A 12,715-nucleotide genomic window follows, 5' to 3' on the forward strand; every position below is an offset into this window, starting at 1 on the left:
CATTTTGGAGAAAGGGGGTATTAACATTTTATAAAGTGCTTTAAAGACCCCATTTTTAAATAAGTAGAAAAAGACAATGGTCAGTTCTTATACATGACATACCATACTATATATGTACTTCACATGAAACCTTTTTACTGCAGCATTTTGGAGAAACGAGGTATTAAGCCAATATAAAGTGTTATAAAGACCCTATTTCAAATAAGTAGAAAAAAACAATGGTCAGTTCTTATACAGGACATACCATACTATATGTGTACTTCACATGAAACCTTTTTACTGCAGCATTTTGGAGAAAGGGGGTATTAACATGTTATAAAGTGCTTTAAAGACCCCATTTTTAAATAAGTAGAAAAAGACAATGGTCAGTTCTTATACATGACATACCATACTATATATGTACTTCACATGAAACCTTTTTACTGCAGCATTTTGGAGAAACGAGGTATTAAGACAATATAAAGTGTTATAAAGACCCTATTTCAAATAAGTAGAAAAAAACAATGGTCAGTTCTTATACAGGACATACCATACTATATGTGTACTTCACATGAAACCGTTTTACTGTACTGTTTTGGGGAAACGGGGTAATAACCTAATATAAAGTGCTATAAAGACCACATTTAAAATAAGTAGAAAAAAAACAATGGTCATTTCTTGTACAGGACATCCCATACTATACCTGTACTTCACATAAAACCTATTTACTGCAGCACTTTGGAGAAATGGGGAATTAACATAATATAAAGTGCTATAAGGACCCCATTTCAAATAAGTAGAAAAAAACAATGGTCAGTTCTTATACAGGACATCCCATACTATACGTGTACTTCACATTAAACCTTCTTATGGCACTGTTTTGGAGTAATGGGATATTAACATACTATAAAGTGATATAAACACCTCATTTCAAATAAGTAGAAAAAACAATGGTCAGTTCTTTTACAGGACATCCTATACTTTGTGTACTTAACATGAAATATTTTTACTGCAGCATTTAAAAAAATTAGGTATTAACATATTATAAAGTGCTATAAGAACCGCATTTCAAATAAGTAGAAAAAAAACATTGGTCAGTTCTAAAACAGGACATGCCATACTATATGCGTCTTCGACATAAAAACTTCTCACTGCACTGTTTAGAAGAAATGGGATATTTGCATAATATAAGGTGATATAAAAACCCAATTTTAAATAAGTAAAAAAGAAAACATTGGTCAGTTCTTATTCAGGACATCCTATACTATATATGTACTTCACATGAAACCTTTTTACTGCAGCATTTTAAAGAAACGGGGTATTAACCTAATATAAAGTGCTATAAAGACCACATTTCAAATAAGTAGAAAAAAATAATGGTTAGTTCTTATACAGGACATCCCATACTATATGTGCACTTCACAAAAAGCCTTTTTACTGCATCATTTGGAGAAACGGGGTTTTAACATATAAAGTTCTATAAAAAAACCATTTTTAATAAGTAGAAAAAAACAATGGTCAGTTCTTATACAGGACATCCCATACTATGTGTGTACTTCACATGAAACCTTTTTACTGCACTGTTTTGGAGAAATGGGGTATTAACATAATAATATAAAGTAATATAAAAACCCCATTTCAAATAAGTAGAAAAAACAATGGTCAGTTCTTATACAGGACATCCTATACTTTCTGCACTTGACATGAAACCTTTTTACTGCAGCGTTTTGGAGAAATTGGGTATTAAAATATTATAAAGTGCTATAAAGACCGCATTTCAAATAATTAGAAAAAAAACAGTGGTCAGTTCTTATTCAGGACATCCCATACTATGTGTGTACTTGACCTGAAACCTTTTTACTCCAGTGTTTTGGAAAAATTAGGTATTAACATATTATAAAGTGTTATAAAGACCCCAATTTAAATAAGTTGAAAAAAACAATGTCAGTTCTTATACATGATATCCCATACTATATCTGTACTTCACATGGAACCTTTTTACTGAACAATTGGGTATTATTATAATTCAAAATTTTATAAAGACCCCATTTCTAAAAAGTATTAAAAAAAACAATGATTAGTTATTGTACAGGACTTCCCATACTAAATGTGTACTTCACATAAAAACCTTATTACAGCAGGGTTTTTGAGAAATGAGGTTTAACATAATTTAAAGTGTTTCAAAGACCCAATTTCTTGTAAGTAGAAGAAAACAATGGTCAGCTCTTATGCAGGACATCCTATATTATAAGCGTACTTCACATGAACACTTGTTACTTCAGTTTTTTGGAGAATTGGGACATTATTACTTTTCAGATGGATATAAACACCCAATTTCTAATAAGTACATAAAATCATGAGTTTTTGTACATATGAAGACTTCTTACTGCAGCAAGTTCTATAATGACCCAATTTCTACTAAGTAGAAGAAAACATTGATCAGTCGTACAGGACATGCAATGCTATATGCATATCTCAGACGAAGACTTGTTACTGCATCGTTTTGGAGAATTGGGACATTGTTACCTTTTAGATTGCTACAAACACCTCATTTCTAATAAGTAGAAAAAAGAACAGTCATTTCTTTTACAGGACATCACATACTATATGCATACCTCATAGGAAGACTTGTTACTGCAGTGATCTGGATTAATGGGGCGTTATTACTCTTCAGATGACTATAAAGTGTCCATTTCGAATGAGTAGAATAAAATAATGGTCAGTTTTGATACAGGACGAATGTGTCAAGGACAGACAGCACATCACAGTTTTCCACAACTCCAAATGTGTCAGGGATACACAAAATTGCAGTTTCCTTCCTGCTGAGGAACTAAATTTATTGACCTCCATAGTAATTGTTTTTTTTTCTAAAATGGAAGTCAATGGTTACCAGTTTTCAAGTTCATTCTAAATATCTTTTGTGTTCAACCAAAAGAAGGAACTAATAAATGTTTGTAACCATTTGATTGCCAGTGCATAGTGCGTTCATTTTCACTTTTGGGTAAACTATCTCTATGAAATTAACCAAACATATTTGTTTTGTCTTTGTCTTTGTACCCTACATTTGGAGCAGCACCACTCATCATCCCCAATAATATCATTTTGTTGTAATGGTACAATAATAGCTTGAGACAGTTGGGATGATGCCATCAACCTAACTGACCACTGAATTGTCCATTGAAGAACTGACCGTTTTTTTTTTTTTTTTTACTTACAATTACAATCACTTACAATTTACTTACAATTAGAAATGGGATCTTGATAGCCATCTAAAAGGTAATTATGTCCCTTTTCTCTAAAACGCTGCCGTAAGAAGTCTTCATATGAGGTACGCCTTTAGTATGGGACGTCCTTTTTAAGAACAGACCATTGTTTTCTTCTACTTATTAGACATTGGGTCTTTATGACACTTTGAATGTTATTATTCCTCCATTTCTCCAAAATGCTGCAGTGACAAGGTTTTATGTAAAGTATGCATATATTTTGGAATGTCATGAACGTGAACTGCCCATTGTTTCTACTTATTGGACATTGGGTATTTAAAGCACTTTATATAATGTTTATGCCCAAATTCTCCAAAACACTGCAGTAACAAGTCTTCATCTGATAAATACATATAGTATGGGATGTCCTGTACAAGAACTGACCGTTGTTTTTTTCTACTTATTACAAATTAGGTCTTTATAGTACTTTAAGTTGATACCTATTTCACCAAAATGCCGCAGTAGGATGGTTTCATGTAAATTATGCATACAGTGAGGGACGTCCTGTACAAAACCATAAAGCACTTTATATTATGTTAATGGCCCAATTCTCCAAAAAGTGGCAGTAAGAAGGTTTCATATTAGGTATGCATACAGTATGGGATGTCCACTACGAGTATTCAGCAATAGGAAGAGCTGAGCATTGTTATTTTTTTCTACTTTTTAGAAAAGGGGTCTTTAAAGCAATTTATAAGTTTAATACCCAATTTCTCGAAAATGGTGCAGTAATAAGTTTTCACATGAAGTATGCATAAAGTATAGGACATCCTGTATGACAACTGACTATTGTTTTTTCTACTTATTAGTAATGAGGTCTTTATAGTACTTCATATTATGTTAGTGCCCCATTTCTCTAAAATGTAGTAGTAAGAAGGCTTCATATGATGTATGCAAATTTTATGAGATGTCCTCTACAAAAACTGACTATTTTTGTATTCTAATTCTAAAAAATGGGGTTTTTAAAACACTTTAATTTTGTTATTTCCCAATTTCTCCAAAATTATTTGGTGAGAAGTCTTCACATGAAGTATGTGTATAGTATAGGACACCCTGTATAAAAACTGGCAATTGTTTTCTTCTACTTATTAGAAATTGGGTCTTTATAGCACTTTGTAATATGTTAATATCCCATTTCTCGAAAATGCTGCAGTAAGAATGTTCCATGTGAAGTACGCATATAGTATGGGATGTCCTATATAAGAACTGACCAATGTTTTTTTCTACTTATTTGAAATGCGGTCTTTATAGCACTTTATATTATGTTAATACCCCCTTTCTCCAAAACGCTGCAGTAAATAGGTTTCATGTGAAGTACAGATATAGTATGGGATGTCCTGTATAAGAACTGACCATTGTATTTTTCTACTTAATTGAAATGGGGTCTTTATAGCACTTTATATTATGTTAATACCCCCTTTCTCCAAAATGCTGCAGTAAAAAGGTTTCATGTGAAGTACACATATAGTATGGTATGTCCTGTATAAGAACTGACCATTGTTTTTTTCTACTTATTTGAAATAGGGTCTTTATAGCACTTTATATTGGCTTAATACCCCCTTTCTCCAAAATGCTGCAGTAAAAAGGTTTCATGTGAAGTACACATATAGTATGGTATGTCCTGTATAAGAACTGACTATTGTTTTTTTCTACTTATTTGAAATGCGGTCTTTATAGCACTTTATATTAGGTTCTTACCCCAATTCTCCAAAACAGTGCAGTAAAAAGTTTTTATGTGAAGTACACATAAAGTATGGGATGTCCTGAATAAGAACTGACCATTGTTTCTTTCTCCTTATTGGAAATGGGGTCTTTATAGCACTTTATATTATGTTAATACCCCATTTCTCCAAAACAGTGCAGTAAGAAAGTTTCATGTCAAGTACATAGTATGGGATGTCCTATGTAAGAACTGACCATTGTTTTTTTCTACTTATTGGAAATGGGCTCTTTATAGCACTTTATCATATGTTAATACCCTGTTTCCCAAAAACGCTGCAGTAAAAATGTTTCATGTGAAGTGCACATATAGTATGGGATGTCCTGTATAAGAACTGACCATTGTTTTTTTCTACTTATTTGAAATGGGGTCTTTGTAGCACTTTATATTATGTTAATACCCCCTTTCTCCAAAATGCTGCAGTAAAAAGGTTTCATGTGAAGTACACATATAGTATGGTATGTTCTGTATAAGAACTGACCATTGTTTTTTTCTACTTATTTGAAATAGGGTCTTTATAGCACTTTATATTGGCTTAATACCCCGTTTCTCCAAAATGCTGCAGTAAAAAGGTTTCATGTGAAGTACATATATAGTATGGTATGTCATGTATAAGAACTGACCATTGTCTTTTTCTACTTATTTGAAATGGGGTCTTTAAAGCACTTTATATTATGTTAATACCCCCTTTCTCCAAAATGCTGCAGTAAAAAGGTTTCATGTGAAGTACAGATATAGTATGGTATGTCATGTATAAGAACTGACCATTGTCTTTTTCTACTTATTTGAAATGGGGTCTTTAAAGCACTTTATATTATGTTAATACCCCCTTTCTCCAAAATGCTGCAGTAAAAAGGTTTCATGTGAAGTACAGATATAGTATGGGACGTCCTGTATAAGAACTGACCATTGTTTTTTTCTACTTATGTGAAATGGGGTCTTTAAAGCACTTTATATTATGTTAATACCCCCTTTCTCCAAAATGCTGCAGTAAAAAGTTTTCATGTGAAGTACACATATAGTATGGTATGTCCTGTATAAGAACTGACCATTGTTTTTTTCTACTTATTTGAAATGCAGTCTTTATAGCACTTTATATTATGTTAATACCCCCTTTCTCCAAAACGCTGCAGTAAATAGGTTTGATGTGAAGTACAGATATAGTATGGGATGTCCTGTATAAGAACTGACCATTGTCTTTTTCTACTTATTTGAAATGGGGTCTTTATAGCACTTTATATTATGTTAATACCCCCTTTCTCCAAAATGCTGCAGTAAAAAGGTTTCATGTGAAGTACACATATAGTATGGTATGTTCTGTATAAGAACTGACCATTGTTTTTTTCTACTTATTTGAAATAGGGTCTTTATAGCACTTTATATTGGCTTAATACCCCGTTTCTCCAAAATGCTGCAGTAAAAAGGTTTCATGTGAAGTACATATATAGTATGGTATGTCATGTTTAAGAACTGACCATTGTCTTTTTCTACTTATTTGAAATGGGGTCTTTAAAGCACTTTATATTATGTTAATACCCCCTTTCTCCAAAATGCTGCAGTAAAAAGGTTTCATGTGAAGTACAGATATAGTATGGGACGTCCTGTATAAGAACTGACCATTGTTTTTTTCTACTTATTTGAAATGGGGTCTTTAAAGCACTTTATATTATGTTAATACCCCCTTTCTCCAAAATGCTGCAGTAAAAAGTTTTCATGTGAAGTACACATATAGTATGGTATGTCCTGTATAAGAACTGACCATTGTTTTTTTCTACTTATTTGAAATGCAGTCTTTATAGCACTTTCTATTATGTTAATACCCCCTTTCTCCAAAACGCTGCAGTAAATAGGTTTGATGTGAAGTACATATATAGTATGGGATGTCCTGTATAAGAACTGACCATTGTCTTTTTCTACTTATTTGAAATGGGGTCTTTATAGCACTTTATATTATGTTAATACCCCCTTTCTCCAAAATGCTGCAGTAAAAAGGTTTCATGTGAAGTACAGATATAGTATGGGACGTCCTGTATAAGAACTGACCATTGTTTTTTTCTACTTATTTGAAATGGGGTCTTTAAAGCACTTTATATTATGTTAATACCCCCTTTCTCCAAAATGCTGCAGTAAAAAGTTTTCATGTGAAGTACACATATAGTATGGTATGTCCTGTATAAGAACTGACCATTGTTTTTTTCTACTTATTTGAAATGCAGTCTTTATAGCACTTTATATTATGTTAATACCCCCTTTCTCCAAAACGCTGCAGTAAATAGGTTTCATGTGAAGTACAGATATAGTATGGTATGTCCTGTATAAGAACTGACCATTGTCTTTTTCTACTTATTTGAAATGGGGTCTTTATAGCACTCTATATTATGTTAATACCCCCTTTCTCCAAAATGCTGCAGTAAAAAGGTTTCATGTGAAGTACACATATAGTATGGTATGTCCTGTATAAGAACTGACTATTGTTTTTTTCTACTTATTTGAAATGGGGTCTTTAAAGCACTTTATATTATGTTAATACCCCCTTTCTCCAAAATGCTGCAGTAAAAAGTTTTCATGTGAAGTACACATATAGTATGGTATGTCCTGTATAAGAACTGACCATTGTTTTTTTCTACTTATTTGAAATGCAGTCTTTATAGCACTTTATATTATGTTAATACCCCCTTTCTCCAAAACGCTGCAGTAAATAGGTTTCATGTGAAGTACAGATATAGTATGGGATGTCCTGTATAAGAACTGACCATTGTCTTTTTCTACTTATTTGAAATGGGGTCTTTATAGCACTTTATATTATGTTAATACCCCCTTTCTCCAAAATGCTGCAGTAAAAAGGTTTCATGTGAAGTACACATACAGTATGGTATGTCCTGTATAAGAACTGACTATTGTTTTTTTCTACTTATTTGAAATGCGGTCTTTATAGCACTTTATATCAGGTTATTACCCCGTTTCTCCAAAACAGTGCAGTAAAAAGTTTTTATGTGAAGTACACATATAGTATGGGATGTCCTGAATAAGAACTGACCATTGTTTTTTTCTACTTATTGGAAATGGGGTCTTTATAGTACTTTATATTATGTTAATACCCCATTTCTCCAAAACAGTGCAGTAAGAAAGTTTCATGTCAAGTACATAGTATGGGATGTCCTATGTAAGAACTGACCATTGTCTTTTTCTACTTATTAAAAATGGGGTCTTTGTAACTGTTATGTATTTGTGTTTTTTGTGCTCTGTTTTCTCTGTGTTTTTTCCCTCTCTCTCTCTCTCTCTCTCTCTCTCTCGCTCTGTTCTCCCGTATCTGCTCTCCTGTATTCTCAGGTTCTGTTCATTGGTCCATTCAGCTGTCAGTCATTCCTCCCCGGTTACGTCACTCTTACGTCACATCCAATGAGCAAAGACCACCCGTCTTAAAAGCGCGCGCCAGACCACTCGCTTTTTCTTGTTTTCTTGCTTTCTTGCTTGCATTTTTCTCTTTCGCTGTTTTGTCGCTTGTTTACCGCGTGCGTTTAGAAATTACCCCGTCTAACTGTGTTTTGTTGTTGCTTGTTTCTGTGTGCACGTTATCCGTCCGTTATTCGTACATTGTTCTTAGTTTATCGTTGTTTACGAGGCTTGGACGAAGCGGACAGGTAAGAAGGTCACGTGACATACATTTCGCAACACTCAGGACTGCTCTGCTGTCTAGTACACTAGGTTAGGGGCGAGCGCCACTCCTTGTACTTTTGGATAGATAGATAGATAGAGTAGATAGTTAGGACTCGGAAGATCTTCGTGTGTTAATTATACTGTTTTTCACATAGTTAGTTAGCTAGATGCTTCTGGGAAGTTAGATTTAGTTTGGGTTTTGTTCTTTTCATTTCTTTAGCGCCGCCCGCGTCCCTTCTGCCAGCTCTCTTGTTTTCCCCGTCTTTATTTGTTTCAGTGTTGTACATATTGTAAATAGGATATTTTTGCTTTACTTACTTTTTCTTTATTTTTGATTAATTCGTTGTTGTTGTTCACTTTGGGATTGTAAATAAAAGCACACATTTTTTTGGCATTACTTTGGTTGTCTTTCCACTCATTCACTGTTTATATAAATATATTTTAATTAAATAAATGTCAAACCCCACACCCTAGACTAACATCAGGGGTTTGTAACAGTAACACTTTAAATCATATTAATATACAATTTCTCCAAAACAGTGCAGTAAGATGGTTTATTGTGAAGTACACATATAGTACGGGATGTCCTGTATAAGAACTGACCATTGTTTATTTCTACTTATTTAAAATGGGGTCTTTATATTACTTTATACTATGTTAATTCCCCCGTGTCTTTAAAATGCTGCAGTAAAAAGCTTTCATGTGAAGTACACACAGAGATAAGGGTGTCGTGTATAAGATCTGACCATTGTTTTTCTCTACTTATTTGAAAGGGGGACTTTATAGTACTTTTTTTCTATGTTAACACCCCGTTTCTTTAAAATGCTGCAGTAAAAAGGTTTCATGTGAAGTACATATATAGTATGGGATGTCCTGTATAAGAACCGACCATTGTTTTTTTCTACTTATTTGAAGTGGGGTTTTTATATCACTTTGTTGTGTTAATACCTCATTTCTCCAAAACAGTGCAGTAAGAAGGTTTCATGTAATGTACACACATAGTATGGGATGTCCTGTACTAGAACTGACCATTGTTTTTGTCTACTTATTTGAAATGAGGTCTTTATAGCACTTTATATTATTTTAATACCCCATTTCTCCAAAATGCTGCAGTAAAAAAGTTTTATGTGAAGTACAGATATAGTATGGATGTCCTGTATAAGAACTGACCATAGATTTTTTCTACCTATTTAAAATGTGGTCTTTATAGTATTTTATATTATGTTAATACCCCGTTTTTTTTAAATGCTGCAGTAAAAACGCTTCATGTGAAGTACATATATAGTATGGTATGTCCTGTATAAGAACTGTCCATTGTTTTTTTCTGCTTATTAGAAATGGGGTTTTTATATCACTTTATAATAGGTTAATACCTAGTTTCTCTAAAACGCTGCAGTAAAAAAGATTTCATGTGAAGTACACATATAGTATGGGATGTCCTGAATAAGAACTGACCATTGTTTCTTTCTATTTAATCGAAATGGGGTCTTTACAACACTTTATATTATGTTAATGTCCCACTTCTCCAGATTGCTGGAGTAAGAAGTGTTTATATGTAGTATGCATATTGTATGTGATGTTCTGTACAGGAACTGATCATTGTTTTTTGTCTATTTATTGAAAATTGGGTCTTCATAACACTTTGAGTAATGTTAATGCCCAATTTCTCCAAGACGCTGCAGTAACAAGTCTTTATATGAGGTTTAGTATGGGATGTCCTGTATAAGACATGACTATTGTTTTTTTTTTCTACATCTTTTAAATGAGCAATTTTTTTTCCAAATTGCTGCAGTAAAAAGGATTCATGTGTTGTATATATGCATATAGCATGGGACATCTAGTATCAGACCTGATCACTCTTTTATTTAACTTATTCCAAACAATGTATTTATAACACTTTAAAGACTTTATAGCTCATTAATAGCCCATTTCTCCAAAATGCTGCAGTAAGTTATTATGAGGTATGCATATAATATTGGATGTCCTGTCCATAGTTTTCTTCTGTTAACTTAAATGAGGTCTTTTACATGAGGTATGCATGTACATCCTGTATCAGAACCAAACTTTGTTTTTTTTTCTACTTATTTCTTTATAGCACTTTAAAGTGTGTTAATGGTACATTTCTCCAAAATGCTGCAGTAAAACAGGCTTCATATGATGTATGCTTAGTATTTGACTTCCTGCATCGATCTTATTGTTGTTCTATTCTACTTATAACAAATAATAAGGTCTTTACAGTCATCTAAATTGTAGTAATGCCCCATATCCCATATACTGAAAGAAGCATATATTTTTAAATCCCCTTTAAATAAAACCAACATATATTTGTAACTTAAACAATGCTATGTTGGACTACTTCATGATTATTTTCACTTTCTGAGGTTAGGCACGTTGTATAAAATTGCATTCAACCTTATTAGCAATGTACTGTAGTTGGCTAGGATAAATAAAAACGCTTTCTGGGTATTTAGAAATCGTATATTTATTCTGACCGTTTGATTGCTATAAAATCATTTAAAGCAAAAAGATAGACTTGAGGAAATTAAAGGTAAGCCCAGAAACCAATTTCTTAAAATAACAACAGTCAAAAAAAGCTAATAAATTGTTTAATAAAGCATACGTGGGAGGAAAGGGGGATAAACTTATATTTCGTTGTTATCTCTCTGTTCTGGGCGAAATGTGTGCTCTGTGGAGCGCTCTCTGTGTGGCTGCTGACATTACCGTAATGATCATAATACGCGCGCACCGAAATATAAAGCGCGGCTGGCTTGACTGTGTTTTTCCGAACCGCGGCTGGCTTGACCGCAGTTAAAATCTACATGAATCTGTCACACACTGAACTCACCTTTTCCAAGAGTGGGATTTCAGATTTGTTAATCCTGAACTTCTCTTCCTCAAGGAGCTTCTTCGTTTGATCGTCTCAACGAAGCTTTTGAACGTTTATCTACTATAAATGTTTTAGAAAAGCGTCAAAAAATAGCTCGTTTTTTCTCTTCTGCAGCTTATCCTAAAACGCGTCCTGTGCTTGTGTGACAGGACCTTTCCTTACACTCTCTCTGTTGGCTCCATCATCCGTGCTAGTTCTTTTTTCTAGGGCACATTCGAAGAAAGGCGCCACTTTTCCTTGAAGCACCCTGCGAAGTGAGCTTACTAAGTAGACCTTATACAGCATGGCACACTTAAGCGGTTTACTGCATGCAGACTTTCGCATGCGAAAAAATAAATGGACCGGGGACTCCGCCCAAACAGTCGTCACTGTGTTTTCCTACAACTAGTCTTTAAGGAAAAATGGCACGCGCATTATTTATTTCACTGCTCGCGCGCGTGCTATCTTTATAAACGTGCGTTATTATATGAATATAGCGGAATATAACAATCGAGAGCTGAGATTAACTTCCTCCGCGCCTGAGCTGCAATTTTGGTGATCATTTTTAGATCAGTGCAGTATACTTGTGTGTGTCCTAGCAAAGCCCATAAAATCTTTCCTATTCCGAATGGCTGACTGTTTGGACATTTTATGCCTTCCATATATAGGCGCTCACTTGCACATATAATAAACAATGCTGAACTGAATGGTACACGTGACCGGAGTAGGGCACGTGTTTAGGGGGTCTTGCAGTACAAAATTTCAGAGACCCAACAAGAACAAATGCACGTACGTAGAAACAGTTTGTGGGGCAGTGGAGGATTGAAAAGTTTGGCTTTTTGTCAGTTTCTTGCAAATTTACTGTTATTTTACAATTTAAATTTTATTTCAACAAGAAGTAGGAAAAAAGTTAGCCTATGTTATAAAACACTAACTTGAACTTGGAGATATTCAGAAACACCAAAATATTTAAAAAATAAAAATAAAAAATAAATGAAAAAATGGGTTAAAATGATGAAAAGGTGTCCACTAGTGTACATTTTTTACCATAATTTACAAGAGACAATGTGTAAAATGTCATTCAGATACCATTTACCATACCAGAAAATCTTGTCAGGCATATTTTAAAGGGCACCTATGATGAAAATCAGCTTTTGCAAGCTTTTTGGACAGAACTGTCTATAGGTATAGTGTGTCCACTGTCATATTAATAGAAACTCAACATTTCTCATT

General features: G+C 33.6%; 1 protein-coding gene across 1 annotated transcript in view; it reads right to left on the reverse strand.

The window, feature by feature from the left end:
- ghrb (growth hormone receptor b) overlaps window positions 1–11,837 on the reverse strand; it is a 41,098-nt gene extending 29,261 nt beyond the window's left edge. The window contains 1 exon segment of the mRNA NM_001111081.2: window positions 11,462–11,837. The gene's annotated coding sequence lies outside the window, so the exon portion shown is untranslated.
- Window positions 11,838–12,715: the final 878 nt, after the last annotated feature.

The sequence above is a fragment of the Danio rerio genome, chromosome 21 (assembly GCF_049306965.1).
Source record: "Danio rerio strain Tuebingen ecotype United States chromosome 21, GRCz12tu, whole genome shotgun sequence".
NCBI lineage: Eukaryota > Metazoa > Chordata > Actinopteri > Cypriniformes > Danionidae > Danio > Danio rerio.